The sequence below is a fragment of the Prosopis cineraria genome, unplaced genomic scaffold (genome assembly GCF_029017545.1).
Source record: "Prosopis cineraria cultivar Desert tree isolate PC_DT_omini unplaced genomic scaffold, ASM2901754v1 PC6, whole genome shotgun sequence".
NCBI lineage: Eukaryota > Viridiplantae > Streptophyta > Magnoliopsida > Fabales > Fabaceae > Prosopis > Prosopis cineraria.
Window position 1 is genome coordinate 30,674,751 of NW_026555337.1, and position 14,648 is coordinate 30,689,398.

The 14,648-nt window shown below is 34.2% G+C and overlaps 1 non-coding gene across 1 annotated transcript; it reads left to right on the forward strand.

Annotated features, from left to right (window-relative positions):
- The first annotated feature begins 2,681 nt into the window (after positions 1 to 2,681).
- Positions 2,682 to 2,788, forward strand: LOC129314731 (small nucleolar RNA R71). Its single transcript, XR_008594240.1, has one exon. It is a non-coding gene; the product is annotated as a small nucleolar RNA R71 (small nucleolar RNA).
- Positions 2,789 to 14,648: the final 11,860 nt, after the last annotated feature.

A 14,648-nucleotide genomic window follows, 5' to 3' on the forward strand; every position in this document is an offset into this window, starting at 1 on the left:
TGCCTAAGGCTTAGCATTGTCCTCAAGAAAAATTTTATGTGTGCACACAATAGGGTCATACTAGGAATGTCAGCCAAAGTCCAACCAATAGCATGTATGTTCTTTCTCAACACATCAAGTAATGCATTTTCTTCCTCAAGAGATAAAGAGTTAGAAATTATTACCGGAAGCTTCTCATTCTCAATGAGATATGCATACTTGAGATTGGATGGTAAAGGCTTCAACTCCAAGGTAGGTGCTCTACACAAGAGGGAATGAGCTTCTTCAAGTCTAATTGGTGGAATATTCCATGGTACTATCTTGTCTTTTAGGCTTCTCACTTGTTTTTGATTTTCTCTCTTCTTTCTTTACAGCCTCCCCCTTTCTTGCAACTTGTCCTCAAGTGCTTGGACTTGAGCCACGGCCTGACATGTGAAAGTGTAGAATTTTCCTCCAATAGCTTGGGAATCCTAAGAACATCAAGCTCGAGTGGAGAAAAACTCATAGATTCGGCCTTAATGGCTTTAGTACCTACAACACAAGAAGATATACCCTTCTCAAGCATTTCAAGATCAAGCATAGGAGATATTTTAAACAAAATCATGAGAAGAAGTAGTTGCATCATTCAAGCATGCATCAATCTCTAAACAAATAGGACAACTACATCCATCAATACATGTAGTAGTAACAAGAGACAAATCATCATCAACATGTGAGAAAGAATCAAGCATGTGAGACTCACAAGCATCATGAAGCAATAACTCAATGGAACTTACACCTAACAAAGAATAATCCTCAAAAGGGATGTTTCATTGCTTCATATATATTAAAAATAACATGATCCTCTCCACATTTCAAAATCAAACTACCTTTTTCCATGTCAATCAATGTACGGGCAGTCCTCATAAATGGCCTTCCTAAAATCAAAATATCATCCCCACTCCCTCTTTTGACATATCAAGCACATAGAAATCCACAGGAAATAATAGACCTTTAACACAAACCAACAAGTCTTCTACTACTCCATGTGGTCTTCTAACACTTCTATCCGCTAATTGGCATATCATAGGTGTCTTATGCATGCAATCAAGACTCAAGGCATGATAAATTGAAAGAGGCATAACATTAATGGCTGCACCTAAGTCTATCAATGCATGAGAAAAATGTGTGTTGCCAATCTTGCATGGAATTGTGAAGGAACCGAGGTCCTCACATTTTATAGGGAGTTGAGGCTTCATGATAGCACTCACAGATGAGGGTAATTGTACCCTTGCATTAGGCCTAAATTTTCTTTTATTTGTACAACAATCTTTCAAAATTTGGCATACTTAGGAAAGTTCTTAACTACATCCATCAAGGGTACATTAACATGAATCTTATGGAAGAAATCATATACCTCTTGATCAAATTGTCCTTTCACTTGCTTAGGGACCACTTGTGCTTGTGGAAAAGGAAGCTTCTTCATATCTCTTGACTTTGCTTTCCTTCTTCCTTCCTTGAACTCTCCTTTCTTGTTTCACTTTGCTCGGCTCTCCCTCTTTTCCTTACTAAACAACTCGGCCATAGTCCCTTTTTCACACTTAGATGGTGGTTGCTCACATATGATCTCCTCAATGTTTTCATCCTCATCATCTCTACAAAAGATGCATCATTAGGAGCAAAAGAAGAACTAGAACATTAACATCAATTGAAGAATTTAAAGAGGGCTTCTCGGCCTTCCCTTGTCTTTTGTCTTCTTGCACTCTTTCTCCCAACTCCTTGCCACTCCTCAATGTGATAGCATTAAGATTAGCTTTAGGATTAGCAACGGTGTTGGGGATGGTAATGTAGAGGCTTGAGCATTGGCTGCACTTAATTGGTTAGCAAGCATATTCATTTGAGAAGTAAGGGCATCAATTTTAGAGTTCATGTTCTCACACTTGTTACCCATACTCTCTACCTTGTTCCCTAAGCCATCATACATGTTTTTATACAAAGAGTTCATTTCAATCAACTGCTTACGTAACACATTCACATCATTAGAAGAGTTTGAATTAGAAGAACTCTCAATTGGAACAAGCCTCCTATCACTATAAGAATTAGAAGAAGGTGCAAGAGAATTACCACTTGGATTGTAGCTTTGAGAAGAGCTACCTTGAGACAAATGAGGTGGAGGGTCACGGCCAAAGGTGTTTTGATAGGATCCTCTTTGTTGATTGTCTTGTAAAGCCACATTTGGATTTGAATAGGAGAAATTAGGATGGTCTCTCCATGAAGGGTTGTAAGTATTAGAATAAGCTCCTTGCCCTTGCCTCCCACCATATAGGATTGTTTTCCATTGTAGATAGCATTACTTGTTCAAACTTAATAGGACAATTGCTTTCTACATGCATAGGTGAGTCACAAAAAGTACAAGAATAAGGGACAAGTGCTTGAGAAGTACTTACATTGCTCACTTGAGATATTTGTGGAGCCAACATTCTCCAATCTTGGCAGCTAGCAAGTCCACATATGAATCATTAAGAATTGAAGAACCTACCATATTCACATTTCTCTTTTCCCTTGTAGAGTATTGAGCACCACTTGAAGCCATCTTGTCAATTAGTTCCCAAGCCTTTAAGGAAGTGAGGTCAATCAAGCATCCACCACTAGCGGCATCAATGTTAACTTTGTCTCTTGGAATCAAGCCCTCATAGAAATATTGGACTAAATTCTCACTAGAAATTTGATGGTGTGGGCATTTAGCCAAAAGGCCTTGGAATCTAGTCCAATACTCATAGAGACTCTCATCCTCTCCTTGTTGGACCCCATAGATTTGCTTTCTCAAATTGGTGACCTTGGAATTTGGAAAGAATTTATCTAAGAAGAGTCTTCTTAGCTCGGCCCATGTGCTCACTTTCACATAAGAAGGGTAGTTGAAATACCACTCCTTTGCTAAACCTTCAAGAGAAAATACAAAAGCCTTAGCTTGAACATCATCAACATTTACATGCATAGGCTTCATAGTATCACAAACCAATAGGAGTATGCAAAAACCTATGGCAATCCTCTCCCGGTAACCCATGAAATTTAGGCAATGCATTAATCAAAGAGGATTTAATTTCAAATTGAACATTAGTAGGAGGAACATATAATCCATAAGGATTATCATGCCAATTAGGTTGAGTTAATTGCCTAATGCTCTTCTCCTTCTAAGGTTATCCAAGCCTTCAAATTCATTATTAACATGGCCATCATCATGCAAATTCTCATTCCCATTCCCATGGCCCTCATTATGCACATGCTCATGTCCTAAGATACCTTCCATTGTTAAATTACAAACCAAATGAGAATCAAGAATAGGTTGTGATCTTCTCAATCTAGAAATAGTCCTTTCAATTTCTAGATCTAATTCAACAAAAGAGGTATGTTTTCTTCGGGTCATGCACTAATCAAGCTCAAGAAAATTAAGAACAAAGAACAAGCTAAACTAAAATGCAAATCAACACGAAACAATTCAAAACACACAAAAGCAAGAGAAATAATTTTTTTCTTTTTTTTTTAATATACTCAATAGCAACAAAATCAAAAAAAAATAACACCAAACAAGTAGAAAGAGAGTTAGAAATGCTCAATCAAGAAGCTTTGGAAATTCTGGAATTCGCACAGTAGGCTCTCTAGAGACAGTGAACTTGTGAATTTTCTATCAGCAAATCCACATGATAAATTCCCCTGAAACTTTTATGAGAAACACAAGAGATATACAAAATTATATAAAACTTTCAGATTAAAAATCCTTCCCAATCGTTCCTAGAATTTTTCACAAGTTGGTCCTCAGGTTGGAGAAACAGGATTTCGTCCAGAAGACCTTCAGAGTTCTAACAAACTTTCAAATAGGAAAATGGAAAAATTAAAGAAAATCCTAAACATAAGAAACAAAGATAAGACAATGATAAGAAAAATGAAACTGCAATCAATCAATTTGAATGCACAAAGAGGAAGATATACTAACTCAAAGTTGAAACAGGTTTTGGAATCCTCTATAATGGCTCCCTGGACCTTGTTAGATTGTAAAATTTCACAGGACACTTCCCACATCCAAAATTTACCAAACCAATTTTAAAGTGAAGCTAAGATATAGAGCTTTCAATGAAATAAAAATTCCCTTAGACTCATTCCCAGTTAAGTTTTCAATTTTAGACAGAGACACTAGAAATAGAGTATTTTCAGCTCTACACCAAACCAATGAAAATTGCACTATTTTTTTTCTTTTTCAAAACAGAATAAAAAACACTCAAAACACAAAAAACACTAAACAAACACAAAACACAAATTTTGTAATTTTTCAAAAAATTTTCCAGGAACACTAAAAATGTAAATTAAGTACTAAACAACCTTAGAATTAAACTCAAACCATTCCCCGGCAACGGCGCCAAAATTTTGATAGGAAATTAGTCGCTTATCCTCAAAATTACATTAAAGCTAACCCTAATGCAATATAGGACTAACCCTAGGTCATCTCTCAAGGAATGGTTTTAAGTTTAATTGAAAGTTATCTAGTGAAATAAATCAACCAAAGTTTGTAGGAATTTAGTTACCTAGCTAATTATCTAAACTAATTACCTAATGTGCAAGTAATTAAAATGCTAGTGAAAGTGAGTGAAATGAACTTCCCTTTTCACAATAATGGAACCCTAGAGATTAGTTGATTTTGGACTCATTATCTTCTCATGATTAGGCTAAGTTTAGCTTCCCTTTCCTCTTAACTAAAGCTATCATGACTTAAGAAAATTATCCTAAGCCAATTAACCTAATTAGCTAACCTCCCTAGGTCTTAGATTAAAGTCCCTAGTTCAATTAACCAATTGGTTAAGACATTAGCCAAGTGATTCAGTCAAAATCCTCTCTCAACAACCATGGTCAAACATAAATTGAGCAACCACAAGATTATGTCAAGCTACTCAACAACACAAGCATTAACACCACAAGATTATGCAATATTAACACAAGAAATTCACTAATTGAAAAACACAAGATTATGTGCCAAACAAAGAGTGGCAAAATTCAGTTATGGCTGTCCAAGGAAGAAATTAAATGAAACAATCCTCTCTCTTTACATCAACATCAAACTTAAATTAGAATTTATAAGCTAAGATGATTAAACCCTAGATTAAGGAATCTAACCATCTAGTAAAAGAGAAGAGGATAGGAAACAAAAGAACTCGGCCAATTTTAAGCTCAAGACTCATCCTCCATCTTTATCTCTCTAGGATTCCACAAAGAAACTTAGCCAATCTTCATCTTCAAGAACCCTAGTGATTGCTTGTGAAAGCCAAACTCCATAGCTCTTGAATGATAGAAATGAGCTTCAATCCTTGTGAAAATGGAAGGGATGGAACGAAAATGAAGAGAGGAGAAGAATGGTATCAGTTTTGTGGAGGTTTGGTGGCTGAAAATGGAGGTTAGGGTGCTGGAAAATGAAGAACAAAAGAGAGAAAATGAAGAACACTATGAACAAGAGAGAGAGAATGTGGAAGATGAATGAGATATGTGTTGGATCCCATTTGGGGCTTAAAATGGCGTGCTCCTTGGTATCTCCCATAAGTTGAAGCTTAATTAAAATAAGGAAAAAGAAATTAAAATGTAAATGGGAGCCTTGTCACACTTACAAGGTGGCAACTTCCTATTGGTTTGTAGATGATTCCAATGTGTGCCTAATTTTCCATGTGTCATCCATATCATTTTAGCTGATTTAACCCCTCAAAATAATCATAATTCACGTACAAACCATCAGCCATTGACCTCAAGGAGTGTTGACCTCAATTGCCTAATTGATGCACAAGTCACATGCCACCTATATCACATAAATCACATAATTCAATTAAATAGCATACAACAACAACAACAACAACAACAAGCCTTTATCCCACTAGGTGGGGTCGGCTACATGGATTGCAAGACGCCATTGTACTCTATCATTTATCAAGCTTTTAGGAATATTATTAATTAAGAGATCGCGTTCAATAACTTCCAAGAGTGTTCTCTTAGGCCTTCCTCTACCTCTCTTAATCGGACTCAAAGTTATATGTTCCACTCTTCTCACTAGTGCCTCCCTTGGTCTTCTTTGTACATGCCCAAAACATCTCAACCAATTTTCTACCATTTTTTCCTCAATAGTGCCACGCTCACTTTTTCGTGTACGTGCTCATTTTGAATTTTATCTTTACGTGTATGTCCACACATCCATCGTAACATTCTCATCTCTACTACTCTAACTTTATGCTCTTGCTGTCCCGTTAGAGCCCAGCATTCACTACTATATAACATTGCCGGTCTGATAGCAGTGCGATAAAACTTTCCTTTAAGTTTATTAGGCACCTTACGGTCACAAATAACTCCTTTAGCTTTTCTCCAATTAAACTACCCAGCTTGAATTCTATGTGAAATATCTCTACTGATTTCGCCATCATTTTGAATAATGGCTCCCAAATATCTAAACTTTTCCACTTGAGGTAAGTGTTTAATTACATTTCACTCCCTAAATAGCCATGGTTCATAGGTAACTCAACACAAAACTATGCAACTCAAGCATTTAATCAAACATTTACCAAACACAACAAATATAAGGTTAACGCAAGACTAAAATCACTTGAAAAATCATATTAACATGAAATTTAATCCAAGTGGCTGAAATTTCTAGAGGCTAAAGCAGAGTAACATTAATTTAACAATCATGTTTCAATACAACCATCCATCACAAATTATGAAACTAGAGTAGAAATGAACTACAGATCAACCATAGTCATAGTCTACATATTAAATGAAAAAAAATGAGAATTAAGTTGAGCTAAGACAAATGAAGACTTCAAAGCTCCTCTTTCATCAAATCCTTCCAAGGATTCCATGGAGAATTTAGCTAGAAAACATTAAGAACATCTTGCTCATCTAAGAACCTAACAAGGCTGAGTTGTGCTTTATGACTCTTGATGAATTGAGCCTTAAATATTCTTGCAATGGTGAAGGGTAGGGTCAGCCAAGGGAGAGAAGAAGAATGGTGGAAGAATTTTTGAAGTTTGATGGTTGGAAGTGGAGATATAGGTTCTGGAAAAATGAAGAAGGTAGAGAAAATAAAGAACAAGATGAACTAAGAGAGAGAGAATGGAAGAGATGAGTGAAATGTGAGTGTTAGATCTCAAATGAGGGGCTATGGAATGTGCTAAGTGAGTTTGGGATCAGTTAACCTAATTAAAATAAAGGGTAAAGGTGCATTTTTGCCCTTGAAGCATTTTTCGAAGAGCGCCTGGCACCTAACATTTTTGTTAGAGCATTTTACCTTTAATGTTATTAAAACGGAGTAATTTTTCCCTTTCCATCAAATTTTTTAATGGTCAACGTTGGAAATTTGACGGGAACAGAAAAGGATGCTCTATTTTAATAACTTTAAGGGCAAAATTATTCCAAGAGAAATGTTAGGTGCTAGGTGCTCCTTAAAAAATACTTTAGGGGTAAAAATGTATCTTAACCCTAAAATAAAAGAAAACAAAATAAAAAGAAATTTTGGGGCCTAGTCACACTTGTAGATGGCACCTCCTATTAGCTTGTAGATGATTCTAATATGTGTCAAATTAATCTTATGTATTATTCACATTTTAAGCTGATCTAGACCACCAAATAGAAACCTATACATATCTTAAACATCATCTTTTGACCCTATGAATCTTTGATTTCATTTGCTCAATTGATGCATAAGTCATATGTCACCTTTATACTAAAAATTACATAATTCAATTAAATAAAATGTGATATTATAAAATCTAATTAAATTCATAATTAAATTCATATTTATAAGGTATAATTATTAAAATAATAAAGTTCTTGGCTGCTCAAATCATATAAATTTTTTCACATAAATGCAAACTGAAAACTAGGTTAAACTAGTACACTTGAGAAAGTGTTGACTTTTTATTTAATTACTCCCATACTAAAGTGAATTTCAACAATATAATTTGATCACTCTTCTTCTTCACTAAAAATAAATTTTTTCAATTTTTCTTGTACATTTTTTCAAAAGTTTATTTTTAGACCAAAATACGCTTCGTGCACAAAACCTAAAACTTATGCAAATTTTCAATTCTAATGAAAAGTGTGTGAACTTTGGCTAATAAAACCTTAATAAATGGTCATAATTGACATAGATAAGTTTGTAACAAATGTGTTCTATTAGATTGCTAGCAAATTTCCTTATCACCAAGTACCCAGCGAGCATCTTGTACAATATTTCTATAATGGTTTATTAGATAGAGATAAGATCATGATAAATGCCGCCTCAAATGGTGCTTTAGTTGCCTTGACACCTAATAGAGCTTGGGATTTGATACAAAAAATGGATCAAAGTGGTGCCTAATTTAGGACAAGAGAGTCAGGGTAGCTTTGGTTACTACTAGTCCCCTCATCATTAGCCTTTCTCAAGTTGATAAGATAGCCTATTTGGTTAGAAAAATTCTTGGTCCTACATTCAATGCTAATATAACTAATGTGTCAAATGTAAATGTGCCTTCTAATACTTGTAATGCCTTTATACCCTTATCTTGCAATATTTGTAATTCTTCCATGCATGTAGAGGCATGTTGCCCTATGCAAGACAATTATACTTGTGATGTGAATGTTTTTTATAGGAAACACTAAGGCAATCAAGGAGGACAATATGGCAATACTTACAATGCAAATTAAAGGACTCATTCCAATCTTTCTTATGGAAATCCACATGGAGCTTTATAAGAAACAAATCAAGGAGGAGGGTACAACACTAACTAAGGCCGAAACACTCACTATGGTCAAGGTAGTAATTCTACATACTATCAAAACAAAGGTAGTACTTCTAACCCTCCAAACTTGAGTAAGTGACTGTGCCAATTGATAGTCCATCTTCTTCTTTTTAATTGTCTACTAATTCTAAATTGAATATTATTATTAATGAGATGAAGAATGATAAGCAAAATTTTAATGCATAATTTGCACAACAATAAGAGTTTAATGCCACCACCTCTCTTAGGCTTAATAAGTTGGATGATGTGCTTGATGCTCTTTACAAGCATAGTAGTTCTTTTAATCAAGTTACTTCTTCTAATGCCTAATCCCCTTCACTCCCTAGTAATACCATGGTTAATCCCAAAGCCCCTATAAATGCAATTAAACTTAAGTGTGGAAAAAATATTGGTAATGATAGTGGTGATGTTATTTTGAATGACGTTGTTGATGTTAGAAAATCTAAAAAATGATAAAAGAGTGATAATTAATGATCTTTCTAACTCTAATATGGGTAAAGATGGCTGTGATGATAGTGATGATGATGTGGAGCAAGTCTATAAGGAATCAATGCCTAAACATGGCCAAGTAAGATAGCAAAAGGTGCTAGAAGAAATTCCAATACCACTATCCATGTTAAAAATCATTTGGCCAATGCTTAAAAAGGGGAAGAAAAGGCTTAAGAGGAGATACGAAGCAAGAAGATAGTAGGGAAGCTTTCATTTTCTAAAGCCCAGGTGCTTCAGCCTCCGAATTCCAAGAGTGTCCATGACAAGGAGGTAATAAATTTCTTTGCTAAAAGTAAACTAAATGTGCCTTTGTTAGATGTTATGAAGAATATTCTTAAGTATGGAAAATTCCTTAAAGATTGTTGCACCAATAAGATAAATTTCATTCTTAATTCTAGAGTCCAATTGCCTCATTCTATTAATACAATCATGAAGCTATAATTACCTGTTAAATGTGAAGACCTTAGATCTTTTACTATTTCTTGCATGATTAGTAACTTGAGATTTTCACATGCTTTTATTGATTTCAGTACTGCAATAAATGTCATGCCATATTCTATATATAATCTCTTAAACTTAATTGCATACATCCTACTAATATGATTTGCTAACTTATGGATAGGAATGTTAGGAAGCTACATGGAATTGTGGAAGATTTGATTGTGAGTGTTAAGAATTTATTGTTTCTTGTGGACTTCTACATGTTAGATATGAACGATAAGGGTTGTAGGGAAGCTATCTTGATCTTGGGTAGACCATTCATGTGCATTGCTAGAACTATCATTGATATGGAAAATGGTTCCCTTGTTTTGAAACATGGTGATAAATCTGTGAGGTTTAATATTTATGATGCCATGAAACATCCATATGAAGATTACTCATTGCTTGGTGTGAATGCTATTGAATGTGTAATAGATGACATTATTAATAAACATGCTCTTTCCTTGACTAGTTCTTTCATTACACCATCTTTTGTATCATGTATTTCTTGTGCTTGTATGGATGGTTCATTTTATGATATTTGTAAAGAGATTTCTAGTTATTTGCTAGATGATAAATCCCCTTTGGATCTCTCTATAGTTGATCACTTTGATTTGTCTAAATTGATGATTATGCTTGATCAAGAGAAGGGTGTCTTTTCTTGTTTTGTAGGTGCCAAGGGCAGGCTTATCTCTTATTGGCTTGATGTTATAATGATTCCTAAGTTCAAGGAGTATAGCTTTTTAGAAAAACAATTAGAGGTCTTGCAAACTAGTCAATAAAATAGAGATTTATGCCAAGCAAATCAAAGTTTATGCATTATTGAGGAAATTCTAGCAAGTATAAGTGGCATTAACGTCGGCCAAGAGGGAGAAAGTGAAGAAAAGAAAGCCAAAATGAAGAGATATAGAGACTTGAAGCTTAATAAGCTCATTCCCTCCACTATTGAGCCACCACTCTTGATTTAAAGCCTTTACCAAGTAATTTAAAATATATTTTCCTTCTCAAGGGTGAGAAATTACTTGTCATTATTTCTAACTCTCTTACTGCTGATAAGGAAATTGCTTTATTGTCTATCCTTAGAAAGAACATTAAGGCTATTGGGTGGACTTTAGGAGATATACTTGGGATGGATCTATTAGTGTGAACTCATAGGATCTTGCTTGAGGAAGGGTTCCATACCTATTAGGTAGCCTAAAAGAGGTTGAATCCTTAAATCCTAGATGTGGTTAAAAAGGAAGTAATTAAGCTTTTGAGTGTAGGAATAATATACCCCATTAGTGATAGTAAGTGGGTCTCTCATACTCAAGTTATACCAAATAAAAGGGGTGTGATTGTTTTGAAAAATAAGAGCAATGAATTAGTGCTAACTAGGGTGTAAAATTCTTGAAGGGCGTGTATTGATTATAAGTTAAATGATGCTAGTAGAAAAGACCACTTCCCCCTCCCTTTCATTAATTAGATGCTTCAGAGGCTTGCTTGCAAGTCTCACTACTACTTTTTAGATAGATTTAATGGATACTTTTAGATTCCCATAGATCCCGTAGACTAGGAAACATTAGACTACCTTCACTTATCCCTTAAGTACCTTTACATATAGGAGAATGCCCTTTGGTTTATGTAATGCAATTGACACATTTCAGATATGCATGATGAGTCTATTTTCTAATTTTATTGAGAAATGTATGAAAGTTCTCATGGATGATTTTATTGTTTATGGTGACTCATTTGCCTCTTACCTGACTGCTTTGGATAGTGTTTTGCAAAGGTGCATAGAAAAGAAACTAGTTTTAAATTTTAAAAAGTGCCATTTCATAGTAAATTAAGGGATTGTTTTAGGGCTTCTTGTCTCCTCTAAAGGCATTAAGGTAGGTAATGCTTGGTTGAAGTGATTTCTTCCTTTCTTTTTCCCACTTTCTTAAAAGAGTTGAGATCTTTTTTAGGACATGCTAGTTTTTACCGAAGGTTTATTAAGGGTTTTAGTCAAATTACCTTACCTATGACTAAGCTGCTTTAAAAAGATACATCATTTGTGTTTGATGATAATTACAAAAAGGCTTTTGATACTTTGAAAAAATTTCTTTGCACACATGTGGTTTTGAATTATCTTGTGATGCTTCTAACTATGCCGTGGGTGCTATGCTTAGTTAGAAAGATGGTAAACTTTCACATGTGATTACATATGCATCTAGGATACTTGATAGCTCACAGATTAATTACACTATTAGAGAAAAAGAGTTGTTTGCTATTGTTTTTGCATTGTATAAATTTCAACCTTACATGATCTACTCTAAGGTGGTTATGTATAATGACCATGAAACTTTGAGATACTTGATGAAGAAGGTCAAGTTTGAGCTTAGACTCATTAGATAGGTGATCTTGATGTAAGAGTTCAACATAGAGATTAAGGATATGAGTAGTTCTACAAATCATGTGGCTGACCATTGATAAGAAATTAGTCGCTTATCCTTAAAATTACACTAAAGATAACCCTAATGCAGTATAGGGCCACCCTTGGTCATCTCCCAAGGAATGGTTTTAAGTCTAATTAAAAGTTATCTAGTGAAATAAATTAACAAAAGTTTATAGAAATTTAGTTATCTAGCTAATTATATAAACTAATTACCTAATGTGCAAATAATTAAAATGCTAGTGAAAGTGAGTGAAATGAACTTCCCTTTTCATAATAATGGAACCCTAGAGATTAATTGATTTTAGACTCATTATCTTCTCATGATTAGGCTAAATTAGCCCTTTTCTCTTGACTAAAGCTGTCATGACTTAAGAAAATTATCCTAAGCCAATTAACCTAATTAGCTAACTTCTCTAGGTCTTAGATTAAAGTCCCTATTTCAATTAACCAATTGGTGAAGAAATTAGCCAAGTGATTCACTTAAAATCTCCCCTCAACAACCACGGTCAAAATAACAATGTGAGTAACCACAAGATTATGTCAAGCTATTCAACAATACAAGCATTAACACCACAAGATTATGTAATATTAACACAAGTAATTCACTAATTGAAAAACACAAGATTATGTGCCAAACAAAGAGTTGAAAAATTCAGTCATGGCTGTCCAAGGAAGAAATTAAATGAAACAATCCTCTCTCTTTACATCAACATCAAATTCAAATTAGAACTTACAAGCTAAGATGATTAAACCCTAGATTAAAGAATCTAACTATCTAGTAAAAAGAAAAGAGGATAGGAAACAAAAGAACTTAGCCAATTTGAAGCTCAAGACTCATCCTCCATCTTCATCTCTCTAGGATTCCACTAAAGAAATTAGCTAATCTTCATCATATTCAAGAACCCTAGTGATTGCTTGTGAAGGCCAAACTCCATAGCTCTTGAATGATAGAAATGAGCTTCAATCCTTGTGAAAATAGAAGGGATGGAACGAAAATGAAGAGAGGAGAAGAATAGTATGAGTTTTGTGGAGGTTTGGTGGTTGAAAATGGAGGTTAGGGTGTTGGAAATGAAGAACAAAAGAGAGAAAATGAAGAACACTATGAACAAGAGAGAGAAAATGTGGAAGATGAATGAAATGAGTGTTGGATCTGAAAATGAGGTGTATGGATGTGCTCCTAAGTGTTTCCCATCAGTTGAAGCTTAATTAAAAAAAGGAAAGAAATTAAAATGGAAATGGAAGTCTTGTCATACTTGTAAAGTGGCAACCTCCTATTGGTTGGTAGATGATTCCAATGTGTGTATAATTTTTCACATATCATCCACATTTTTAAGCTAATTTAATCCCCATATAAAGCATAAATCACATGCAAATGTTCAACCATTAACCTTAAGGAGTGTTGACTTCAATTGCCTAATTGATGCACAAGTCACATGCCACCTATGTCACATAAGTCACATAATTCAATTAAATAGCATGTGATATAATAAAATATAATTAATCTCTAGAATTAAATTCATAATTACAAGGGAGAATTTATTCAATTAACCAAGTTTCAGGCTGCACAAAATTATATAAAATTTTCACATAAAAGCAAACTAAAAACTAGGTCAAACTAAGACACTAAAGAAAGTGTTAACCTTTTTTATTTAATTACTTCCAAAATACAATAAATTTTAAAAATATAATTTTACTACTCATCAACTAGTCATAAAATGCACTTTGTCAATTTTTCTTATACATTTTCTTAAAAGTTCATTTTTTTAGACCAAAATGACCCTAGTGCACTGAACCTAGAAACTCAGGCAAAATTTCAAATCTAATGCAATGTGTGTACTTGAAGGTGATAAATAATTAATAAAAGGGTCCTAATTGACAAATAAAAGTGAGTAATAAATGTGTTCTATCAACCATTTTCTAGATTGCCTCACCATGAGGAAGCTATAGTAAACTCTAACATCACTTTCTTGTGTGTGACTCTTTCCCTGATGAGACCTTATACACTATTTCTACTTATGCTCATCTTGAAAAATTCATTGAATGTGGTGTACTACTTCTTGATTGGTCTCAATTTAAAATTGAAAAGTTAAAAAGGGAGGCAAAATATTACTTGTGGGATCCTCCTTTGTTGTTTCGGATTTGTAGTGGTGGCATTATTAGGAGATGTGTGGATGTTGTTGATTTTGATTCTATTCTTAATTTTTTCCATTCACATGCTTGTGGTGGGCATTTCAATGCCAATATGACTTATAGAAAAGTTTTGAATTGTGGATTGTATTAGCCTATTTTGTTCAAAGAGTCATATGAGTTTTATAAAAGATGTTTGAAATGCCAAAAGTTTTCCTATTAGGGCAAGAGGCATGAGATGTCTCAAAACCCTATTATGTTTTATGAGATATTTGACATATAAGGCATTGATTTCATGGGAAAATTTCCCTCTTCCTTTGGTTATAACTTTACATTGCTTTGTGTAGATTATGTGTCCAAATGGATTGAGGCTGTGC